This window comes from Molothrus ater, chromosome 15, assembly GCF_012460135.2.
Source record: "Molothrus ater isolate BHLD 08-10-18 breed brown headed cowbird chromosome 15, BPBGC_Mater_1.1, whole genome shotgun sequence".
NCBI lineage: Eukaryota > Metazoa > Chordata > Aves > Passeriformes > Icteridae > Molothrus > Molothrus ater.
In genome coordinates this window covers 12226713-12238978 of record NC_050492.2, presented here as the reverse complement: position 1 = coordinate 12238978, position 12266 = coordinate 12226713, and positions in this window count along the sequence as shown.

Sequence of the window (12266 nt, the reverse complement as noted above, 5' to 3'; positions counted from 1 at the left end):
CTCCCCTCTTCCAGCTCCAGGAGGGCACAGAGCCATCAGGAAAGGTTCTGCCCTTTTGGAGAGAAATCAGACCCAGATCCCCTTCCACAAGTGCAAGAGACAGCCAGAGGGAGAGGTGCTTTGGATGGGTGCCTCCCTTTGGTGGGAGGAATTGGGGTCCACAGGCAACAGGTTTTGGTTTCCTGGGCTGGAAAGTCCTGTGGGACCTCCTACCCTCCCTGCCTATCAGCCACTCTTTCCAGATAGCCCAGGGTACCCTCCGCTGAATGTGGTGCAGCTCCTTCTCTTTGTTTCTTTTCCAAACTCTGCAGTACCTTTGTTCCCTGCAGATTTCAAATTGCTGAAAGATTTATAAGACCACAGTAAATCACAAGATGCAACACCCAAACAGGGGCTTTAATTATCATCACAAAGGTATTAAACAGACATCCAAAAAGAGAGGGGGACTGCTCATCTCTCTGTGGGTATAATTCCCTGTTGATGTGTTTGGGTACATCTCTTCCCCTCACCCTGCATATTTGTATACCAGTGCATGAATTCACCTTTGAAGGCTTTACAAGAATGTATAATCTCTGCCTTTCATGTGCTTCCATATCTTTTCTCATCTCGATTACCAGGCCTCCCCTTCAGTCATGTTCACGTTATGCCATGAAAGGCATTGTGCACATCCATGGAGAGGAGCACAAACTGGTGTTTACTACCTCCAGACATATTTCCACATAAATACATTCTGCACCAACAGCTGCTTTTGCACCTTACAGAGACGTTTTGACACATGTGTGTGTTAAGTGTTTATCCCATGTCCCTACAACCATTCATTTCTGCACATGCACAACTTTGGGATGGTTTTCTCCACTGCTGCTGTCATGTCCTTGGCTCTGCACCATTCCCCACCAACCTGCCCCAGCCTCTGCATCCTGGCTGCCCAGCAGAAGGGAAACCAGAGATGTGTATTTTACAGGTCACTTGTTTTATTTACAACATCTACCTTGGGTTAGCCTAAGATGCCCAACCAGCTTTGAAGGCAATCCCTTGATCCTAAAAACACCCCAACGTTTGTGTTCTTTCCCTTGGAATTACCTCTGCCTTCAGAGCTGGCTCTCATCAAAGGCCCTGGCAGAGAACAATCCCCCCCACCTTCAGTTTTCTGTCTCCTGAACCCCACACAGGTCCACATGTCTCTGTAAGAACAAAAGCACACTCAGGAAGGGTGGTGGAATACCACAGCCTGTGGTCACTTTGCCTTTACCCTCTGTTTACAGCCCATACATGCAAAAATCCACCACAGCAGAAGACATTGGCCAGGTACATCCATGTGAGGAGCTCCCAGGGATTTGTCCACTTGTCCATCTGGCACTCACATGCTCCCACTGCCTTGCTGGTCCATTCCTGTATAAACATGAGCAAGCTGTGGCCATCCTGTTGTTGTTTCCACGTTCCCCACAGCCGTTCTGCCCTCTGGTAATTTTGGACAGAAGCACTTGGGAAATTATAAACCACAGGTAATATAGAGGGCCCTTGCAGTGCTGCTGGCAGTCAGGCTTTCTGTTCCCCATCCTCGGTGATTTCAGGTATGAAGAGAAAGGAGATAAATCAGAGATACCAGAACTTGTGAGAATCCACACACTCTCCTGTTCTGCCAGAAAACAAAGAGCAGAAGAATGTCAAACCCTGCAGCCAGGAAGCAAATGTCCCTGCTGTGCACTGTGGGGCTCCTGCCCATGCACACACTCCCTGCTGGACACACTGGGCCACGTTTGGAGCCAGCCTGGCCAGCAGGCACACCAGCTGCCACAGGAGCCTCCTGACCTGCCCCACTCTCCAGCAACGCTGCAAGCTTTGGCTCAAGGCCCCTGTTTTGTGAACTAGGACCTGCCCTCACCTTACCCCAGCCTTGGCACTCATGCTGATGGATGTCCTGCTTCCCAGGACTCACAGCCAGAGCCAGTGCATGCCCAGCACAGTCACCCAGCACCTGCTTCACCCTGAAACTGCATCTCCCCAGTAAGAGCACAGCCCAGCAGGGAGGTTCTGTTCACCTTAAACCCCTTGGATTCAGTGGTTTGAAGCCACCCTCAGGGCTCAGTCAGAACAAATACCAGCTGATGGCTCTCCCCCTCACCTGAGGATTCAGTCACAACCATTGATACCTCACGGGCCCTTGGTGCAGGAGCTGCAAAGGCTGATCTGATCTGCCCTGAGAGAACTGTGCACAGCCAGGGGCTTTGGCTCTCCCCTCTCCAGCTCTGCATGCCCCAGGTTTCCCTGTAGCCAGCCCAGGGAGCTCCCACAGGGTCCAGCTCCACTGCACTTTCCTGTGCTGCTCTGCCCTTTCCCATCTGCTGCAGAGGTATGGTCCCTCCTAATCCCTTTATAATTTCTCCCATTAACACTACACGCTGCTTTTGCAGAAGGAAATCCTCTCCAAGCACCTAACAAAGATATGCCCCATCATTTCCTATTCATTTGGGAATCCTGCATGCTGCTGAAATCCACTGAGCTGTGCTAAGGACTGGCAGGGAGCTCACAGAGTAAGCAGTAAGGTAGTGTCTAAAGCAGAATTTCCTCTATAACCAGCTTAGGGAGCATTAAGAGCATATTAACAGCAATCTGGGCCTGGCCAAGGATCAGCCAGTGCAGATCCACATGGGAACACCTCACAGTGCCACACTCCCCAGCAGCAGCAGCTGCAGCAGCAGAGACATTGGCATCAGGGGTGTGTTCCCAGCTGCAGCCAGCCTGGGCTCCTCACACCCTGGGGCTGCAAGCAAGAAGTTCTCCAGACTTAAAACTGGATGAAACACCTGGCCCCAAGCTTATCTGAGAGCAGAGCTGTGTCTGGAGTGGCTCTGTGCAAGAGCCACAGCTCCTGTGCCCTTGTCCAGCTTTGAACAGCCTTAAATGAAGGGGCAGGCGGTGGCAGATGGACACAGAGAGAAGCACCTCAGCCAGCTGGGTGGATTTTGTGACAACAGAGCAAAAGAGAGGGGGCAGGATCTGTCCTCTGAGCACAGAAAAAGACATTAAGCTGCACATTGTGCCCCTCATCACGCTCCTGCAGGGCTGCTCAAGCCGATCTCAGCCAAGCAGAGCCCCAGCTGAGGCACTGGGACACCTGAAGAATTACCCCTCCCTGGTTGTGCAACGCTGGTGTGATTTGCATAACAGCAAACTATTGCCCAACAATCACATTTAGGCTGCTCACAATCATCCTCTGTACACACACACCAAGCCATGTCAGCATTGGCCAATATTTATTAGATCTCACCCATCCATCTGCCTGCCTGCATCCCTGCAACACTTGTGCTGCAGCAGACCAGAAGGCTGGGTTTCCCATGATCAGTCAAGGAACTGGTTATTTCTCAATTCCTGCTCTCCTGCTGCTTCCAATCCATATTTCAGGCATATTTACTCCTCTGATTTGACACCAAGGATGTTCAAGCTGCTCACCTGCAGATTACTCATTGGCATTAAATAAAACCCTAACAGCAAGAAAATGCAGCTGAGTGAGACACTCTCCAGATACCAGGGAGAGCCCCTCAGAAGGCAAAATGACCCCAGTGGTCAGCCCAGCCACCTAAAGCACAGATATTGCCTCCAGAGCCTGGTGTGTGAACCCTTAGGTTATTTCCCTATGAATTCCCTAAGAGAAATCACTTAATACCAGATGACTTCTTCTAAAACCCAGTATCAAATCACCACCCTCAGCCCCAAGGGGCAGCAATGGCACACAATTCACTTTTTAGTGAAGCCCTGGCCTCCGTGGGGCTACAGAACCGTGGGGAGAAGGTGTGCACCAGAGTCTGGAGAGGCAGGGATGCTGAATGGGAAGAAGATTCCTTACAATATTCCAGCCTGGGCTTTAGACCTCAGCCTGGCAGATGGTCCCTTTGCTGCCCAGTGCTCTCCACAGAGCCCATTTGCTGTTATTTACCTGAGTACAAGTCAGGCAGGCACAACCCTCATTGTCAGAGAGGAGCACAGGTTTTACAGCGGGGCTTTCTTCAGGCAGCTCGAGAGATGGCCGGGATATAAAACCCAGGAGAGCTTCGCTCTGGGTGGCACCCACCGGAGATAATTGCTGCTGGATACGTGCCTGGGGCTAGGGAGAAGTTCCTACATCAGCACGGAGGAGCTGCTCCCCAGGTACCCCTGCTCCTTCACCTCCTCCTGTCCCCCTTCCAACCTGCACCAGGGGAAATTCAGCCCCTCAGCGCCCAGGTGAGGTGGCTGTGAGGGGGTCCAGCAGCACGGGAGGGGTTAAACCGCAGTGCCAGCAGCAGGAGCCCACCTCCCACTCCCCTCCCTGTGGCTCCTGCCTTTTCCCGCTCCCCCCAGACGAGTTCTGGTTTGTCCTGAGGTTTGCTTCTTGCTTGCCTTGTTTATGTGAACGATAATTTTGGATGTGGTAATGGCAGAACTGTAGCAACATGCCTCCCTCCCAGCCCCCTTCCTCCATCAGGGCACTGAGCTGCTCAGTGCTGCAGCCCAGACACTTTGGGGCCTGGGAAGGACCAAGCTCCTCACCACCCAGCTCCCAGCATCCTGCTCACTGCCTCTTCCAACCCCAGCCCTGGTAACAGAGCTCAGAGCCATCCTGGCCAGCGCTGTGGGGTGTCCTTGGAAAGCCTCCCTGCCACGCTCCCACCACCCTCGCTGCAGCAGCAGGGGTGGAACCAGCTCTGGGCTTCACCTGATTTATTCCATGTGCCTTCTGTGGGCCTGTCCCCCACACAGGTCTAATAAATCATGAACCAGATCCTCTCAGAATAATATTAACAGCCATGTTTATAGTCAGCAGATTGCAGGAAATTCCCTCCCCACACCTATCACTGTCAGGCTTATCACTGAACTTTCAGGGGCTGCGATTTTATTCTTGATTCCCGTGCCAGGAATAGACGAGCTGCAGATCCCTCACCCTGCCCCAGAGATGTGTATCTGGGATTCATCCCCTGCAGTTATTGATGGTGTGAATTACCACAGCACCTCTCAGCCCTTGTCCCAGGGTGCCTCAGCACCAGGCACGTGTGTGTGTCTGCCAGCAGCAACAGCACCAAGAAGGTGCCTGAAGGATGGTGGCACCACCAGGGTGAGGTCCCCTTCTGCCCAGGACCAGCAGGGAACAACCCCTTTGCTTGGTATCAAATAAGGGATGCATGGGTGGGTGGGATAAGCCAAGATACATCCTGAGAATGAAGGCAACAAGCAGGATGAGGAGATTCAAGTGGGTGCAGCCATGTTGTCCTTTAGGGACCTGTGTCCAGATCAGACACAGCTTTGCTGCTGCTCAGATCACTCCTTGTGTAGACAGAATGGAGCCAGCAGCAAGGCCCAACAATCCTGGCCAATATTCCCACCAGAAAGCTCAGGTCAGAGTCACAGCCGAGCACAGAGCAGCTCCACACAGGGGAACCACAGGTGGGATGTCTGTGCTCCCCACCACCTGCTCCTGCCCTTTCTGAGTGCAGCAGGCTTTTCAGTGACTGGCCACAGGGTTGCTTCGACCTGTTAGGGACATACTTTTGCAAATCACATCTAAACAGATGCTGGATGATGCCAGGCTACCACCACATTAGCTTTTTGGAGAGCCCAAAGCAGCCTTACCCTCAGCTCCTAACTCCATTCTCCCAGGACCAGAGGATTTTGCTGCAAATGGCTAATGCTCATCATGCTACAGAGTGCACCAAAAGCAGACAGGTCAAAGAGGAAGGCTCACCAACTGGCTTTCTTTTAAAACTGGTGTCAATGCCACAAGTTGTTTTTATTGTAGTAGTTTTTAATTTAAGAACTCTTAACTGCTCTGAGCCAGTGGAGAGCAAATGCAGACCACAGCAAATGAAACAGCACAACAGAAGGAGCACAAGGAGAGTCTGCTCCATCCACACAAAATGCCACCCACTGCCTGTGGGAGAGGACAGCTGGGCAGGCAGGATGGCCCTGGAGCAGCTTCCCCAGCTGGAGAATCCCCAGCCTGCAGCTGCAGCACAGGCTGTGGGAATGGCACAGAGACCAGCCCAGCTCAGGGCATGGCATGGCCATGTCCCCTCAGCAGTGTCCGTGTCCCTGCTTGCCTGAAGCACCAGCAGAGGACGAGCCACGGGGCTGGGGACAATCTGCAGCCCCTGCCACCAGCACAGGGCAGGCTGGGCTGTCACAGACGTCTTTTATGAAAAATCCTTTCCTTAGGATTTTTCCTCCTGAGAAGCTGAGAGGCCTCAGGAACAAAATGTAAGCAATGGTTATCTGCTGCTGTGGAATGCAACAGGTGCATCTGGGATTGGTCTCATGTGGTTGTTTCTAATTAATGGCCAATCACAGTCAATTGGCTCGGACTCTCTGTCTGAGCCACAAGCCTTTATCATTCCTTCTTTTTCTATTCTTAGCTAGCCTTCTGATGAAATCCTTTCTTCTATTCTTTTAGTATAGTTTTAATATAATATATATAATAAAATAATAAATCCAGCCTTCCGAAACACGGAGTCAAATCCTCGTCTCTTCCCTCATCCTGGGACCCCTGCGAACACGGTCACACTCTGCTCTGCTCTGCTCTGCTCTGCTCTGCCCCGGGGCTGACAGCCACCAGAGTGCCCTGCAAGGCTGCACACGAGCAGCCAAGTGCCCCATCCCCGATTGTTCCCCCTCTGCAAACTCTGTGTGCTGCATCGCCAAGCAGCCCCGGTGCCTGTGCAGGAGGAAGGCTGCCCACACTCCTCCTCTCCTCCCATGGCCCGTCCTGCTGGCAGCAGGCAGGGCTGGGTGAGCCACTCCTGGGTGATTCACTGCCCAGCAGGCAGAAATGCTTTCCTGGATACACACAGCTGGGCCCGGGGAGAAGGCGCGAGTGCTCTGATCCCGGCTGAATCACCGAGCTCCGGCGTGCAGGGACAGCGCTCGCTGGGGTCGTGGCCAGGTGAGAATTGCAACAGCGCGGCGTGACTCACCGAATGGCAGGGAAAATGGCATTTGGGGCAGGAGAGGGGAACGGGGGAGGAGAGAGCCCGCCGGGGCACAACCCGGGGGTGGAAGGCTCGGAAACACCCAGGTCTGTCTCAGGGCGAGGAGGGGAACGCACTCCTGCAGAGCGCTGAGAGGAGAACAAACTCCTGCAGGAATGGGGTGGGGTGAGCGAGCCCACCCCGGGAGCCTCCCCAGCCATGGATTCTGCAGCCCAGAGGCAGTCACACAAGCCCCCCATGAACAGAGGGTGCTCACAGGAGGTTTGGGCTGGATGCACCTCGCTGAATTCTGCCATGTCCCTGTACGGCGTTTATCTTCCATGCTGGGACTTCTGTCTTGGTAGAGATGAAGCAGTCAGTCAGTGCATCACAGCTCCTGAAATGCAGGCAGTCCATGCACATCTTTGCTCAGATGCTGTGGCACCTGGAATGGGAATGCTGCTCTTTGGGGCTGACACCAGACAGAAGCTTAAACTCATTTTTTTTTATTGTCATGGCTGCTCAACAAAGCTGTCTGGGCAATTCAGAGACTGAGTGCTGTGACAGGTTAATGGTCTTCCAGTTGATTGATCACTAAGGTGAAAAAGTCTTTCCCAGCAGGGAATCCTGTGCCAGCAGCAGGATTGTAGCCTGCCATGTAGCAGTAATGTTGTGGTAATCGTGAAAGGAGCTTGGAGGGGAGGAGTGTGGAATCAGTGGCCTGGGCACTGGGAACTCTTATCCCTGACAGTGGCACTGCCAGGCTCTGGCAAACCAACCCATGGACATTGTTCCTCTCCTCCCCTGCCCAGTCCCTGGGACAGCATGCCCTGCACCTGCACCCCAGCAGTGAGCCAGTGTCCCCATTGCCCAGAGTATGGGCACTGCTGTGGGTAATTCCAGTGGCATGCCCTGCACCTGCCCTACAGGGTAACAGGCTTTTTCCCACACCTATGTTCCTGAAGGCAAGGCAGCCCTGATCAGCATTTCCATGTTGTGTTGAAACAAGACACAAACTCCCTGGAGTGAACTGTCCTAACAGCCTTGCCAGGGGCAGCAGGAAAATGGGCGGAGATTCCCGTTCAGGTAACAAGACTTTCCTAATTCCTGCTAGGAAATGTGTGTCCCTAGTCCAGGGCACAGCCCCACCCCTACTTCCAAGGAAGGGTGAGAGCAGCAATGCTGAGCTGACAAGTCATGATGGAAAGCTGCACCCTCCTGCATCCCCCCAAACCAGCTGGATTTCCTCCTGGGGACTGCAGTGGAAGGGAAACAGGGCACCATGAACTACCCACACCCAGACCAGCAGAGGGGCTCCCCCATCTCCCTCTAATGCCTCCAGTCCTTGGAGGATTTCAGGTTAATCAGGCTGGATCATTAGCTCAAGCTGCAGCCCCGTTGTTCATGGATCCCTGGGACCCCTTGTCCCAGAGGGCAGAGCCCACAGCATCCCCAGAGCAGTGTCCCCAGAGTGGTGGCAGTGTTTATGTACATGACAACAGCATGTCAGAGCAGGGGTACAGAGCCAGAGCCCTGCTGTGCAACATGCTGTTCAAATGGAGAACTGCAAAAAAAGGTAATACCTATCTATATAAATAAACCAGGCACATCTCCATTGGGAGTTTCTGAAAAAAAAAAAAAATCATTACCCTTTGGGATGCAAAGCAGCTAGGCCTGGAGAGCAGCTAAGAATTGTTATTAAATAAATTAATTAGCTCAGCAGAGCCCGCCAGGTACTGAACACTTTCCACTTCCAAGCAGGTAAATGAGTCCGTGGGAACAGAGGCTGCTCCACGCCTGCCAGGCAGCACAAGCTGCATTTTAATGTGCATGCAATTTCTGCAGCTCTGCCCCTGCAGGTGGCACTGGGTGCTGTGTGAGCCCCCGGAGGGACCAAAGAGCCCCCCAAACATCAGGGACCACAGCCACCTTCCCGTGTGCCCCAGTGCAGGAGGGGTTTGTGCACAGGGATGTCTGTGCCCAGCAGAGCCCAGAGCCTTCCCTGCAGGGCAGCAGCAGGTCTGGAGCCAGGGCTGGCACTGGGGTGGCACAGAGCAGGGCCAGGGCATGAGGAGTGCTGAGCATCACCTCGAGAGCACAGCCCCACGCTCTGCATGGCCCAGAGCTGCTGCAGGCAGCATGCCTTTGATCCCCTCCCCTGCCCTGTCTTGCTGCCTTTACACACCGACTTTCATCACCCTGGGGTCTGGCAGGAGCAGGCTGAGGAACTCCTCTCCTCCCATGGTAATTGCCGGGCTGGCAGCAGGGACAGGGCAGCACTGCCCTCCCTGCCAGGGCCAGGGGCTCAGCTGGGCTCTGACCCGGCCAGCAGGAGGTGACCCAGGGCCAGGCTGGGGTCAGATACGCTGAGAGGAGACAAAGGAAAACAGGAGTTGGGAAGGAAAGGCGGAGGTGGTAAGCAGGAACTCTCCTCCCTCCCATCCTTCCTCCCATCCTTCCTCCCATCCTTCCTCCAGGGCAGGGCCAGCTGCAATGACCCTTCCTGCATCTCCCGCTCCAAATTTTCTGCATCAAAAGGTGAAGAAATCCCTGTCCTGCACCAGCTTTGTTGAAACTGAGAATTTCAAGGGGACTGTAGAAAACACCAGCAGTGCTCAAGCCTCCCTTCCAGGGAAGTGGGGAGTTAGATCTCTGCTACAAGAGGAAGTTCACAATTACAGCACAAGTCGTTACTGGAAAACAAAATTCCCTGGCATGTTGCAAATAAAATCTGAATTCCCCAGTCTGGGGTTCAAGACAGCCCACAGCCTTCATTCCAGGGCCCATCTGAAAGATAAAATGAGATGATATTTATGATGGCGGAGACAGATAAAAGTTGGTAGGGAAACAACTCCAGGAGGGCATTTCAAACAATGACTGTTACATCCAAAACAGCACAAGATTCACTTGCAGAAAGAAACCCACAGTGCTGAAAACTCCTGAAATTAAATCTCTGTGCACACCCTCCCCAGTAACCTGAGCAGCACTATTGCAAACAGCTCCAGAGAGCAGGATCGTGCTGCCTCTTCCTCTCCTTGTGGAAAGAGGGTTATTAAGTCACTGGGAATCTTTGAACAGCCCTTATTTTTTATTGTGGGTGACAGCAGCTGTGTCCAGGGCATTCCAGAGCACCCAGCTGCTGCAGCACACCAGGACTGGGGTCTCTGCTTTGAGTGCAGCCCTGAGGCACCAAGAGTGACCCACAAAGAGCAGTCAGTGCTCTCCCCACCCAGCAATGAATCCTCATTCAGGTTAATTCCTTAATGGACCCCAATCCCCACCCTGGATCAACCCTCAGCATCCCCCATGGGGGGAGTCCTAAGAGCAGAGCACAAGCTCAACCTTCTGAGCACCCCTGCCTGCCCATACAGATGTGCCTGCCCATATAAACACATCACCTGCCCTTTCCTCCCAGCCTCCTCCAGAGCCACCACAAGCCCCAGAAGCTCCCCAAGGGGCTGCAGAAGCCTCTCCTGTCACCCCACAGTTGAGCAATCCACAGATTTGCCACGATTTGGGCAGGATTAGGCAGAGCTGCTGCCAGGCTGATCTGCCCAGGGAGGACAGATTATTCCTGCCAGGAGCCAAGGCTCTGAAAAGGGACATTGTTTCAAGGATGATTTGCTGTTTTCCCCTCACACACACACACAGATCTGTAGCTCCAATCTGGCTTTTTTGTGAGGCACCTGCTACCACCTGTGGTCAGGGATGAGACTGGAGAGGGATGAAAGCCAGGCTGGTCAGACAAAGCCAGGGTGCCCTGCTGAGGGGTGAGCTCTGTCTGGGTGCTCACCTTGCCCAAGCCCAGCTGCTCCAGGTGCTGCACAGTGATCTGAGGTCACCCTACAGCAGAAGATGCTCTGCTCCCCTCCCAGGCCAGCCCCCAACAGCCCAGCTATGCCCAGGATCCCCGTGCCCAGTCCTTGCAGCAGGGAACAGGTTCCCCATCCCATCCTGGCTTGGGTGTGCTGGCAGCTGGGCAGGGGCAGTGCTGCTGCTGACCTCAGGCCCTGCAGGAGCTGGGCTGGAGGGAGATGCACCCTGCCCTGGCCTCCTCCTGCCCCCAAAGCTGTGCTGAGCCACCAGGAGCCACAGGGCAAACTCAGCTGCTCAGGATGTGGGATCGGATTGCAGGGGCTGTACAGCAGCAAACCCACACCCCAAACACAGTTCCTCTGTCAAGCCAGCAGCCTTCCTTCCCCAGGGGGAGGCAGAAGCCCAGAGCTGCAGCTGTGGCTGCAGAGCTCTGTTCCTATTTCTCTTTGCCCTGTGAGATCCCCTGCAGCCCCTGCCCATGGCAGCACTTCCCTCTCCTCAGCACAGCTTGTTCCCCTGAGGTGGGATTACCCCTATCCTGCTCCAAAGCCAGCACTGCAGCCTGGCTTTGGTCACACCAATCTGAGAAGTGATGGGCAATCTCTTCTCCTGACCTTAACCTTAGTCTTAACCTTAACTTTAGTCTTAACCTTAATCTCCAGCCAGCTGCTCTCCTCCCCTTTATCAGGCAGCAAACTCCCCACCTGCACATTTTCCCCATTTCCTTTTTCTGCCAGCACAGTCCCTGCCCAGGTGTGATGCAGGCAGACCCACACCAACCTGACCTCTAAACTTCAGGAATTCAAATTAAAATGGGCCTGAGAGATAAACCAGCCTCCCAGGTTTACTTTTAAGCTCAATGCAACCAAAAGCAGAGGACATTTTGCAAAAGCCAACATTGCCTCCTGCTGCAGCGCTTCAAAACAAAAAAAAGAAACCCCTGGATTATGGGATGGCTCAGTATGAGGTTTGGTCCATGGGTCAGAAGCATCTGTCAAACATGCAGCCAAAGAGGATGGAGAATGCCTTGAGGTCTTTGCAAAGCTCCTGCAAAGGGCTTAGTGGGAGGATTTGCATCTGCCAAGCAAAGAACAGGGCCTGGGGCTGTGCCCCCAAGACCCACTGGTCCCAGTGGTGGGGGTTGCTCAAGCTCCAGGGCTCACCACGGTGCTGGGAACGGGGCAGGAGCCTGGCCAGAGGAGTCATGTTCACACCCTGGCTCCTTCCAAAACACTCAGGGATGGTTTGGAGCAGGATGCCAGAACCGCCCATCATCATACTTCACTTTTTTCCTTTAGTCTTTGCCTTAATCCTTTAATGAATTAAGTGGAGCAATTAAGCAGGATTTTTATTTCTTTTTAAAGTGAACACGCATGAAAATGGAGATGGGTATTTTTTGCAGTTTGAACGCTTAATATGATAATTAATGCAAAGCCCCTCAGCTTTAGGGATTCTCCACACCTCTCACCCAGGCCTTTTTCTGTTTATCTTCCTGGCAGACTGCCCCTCATTCCA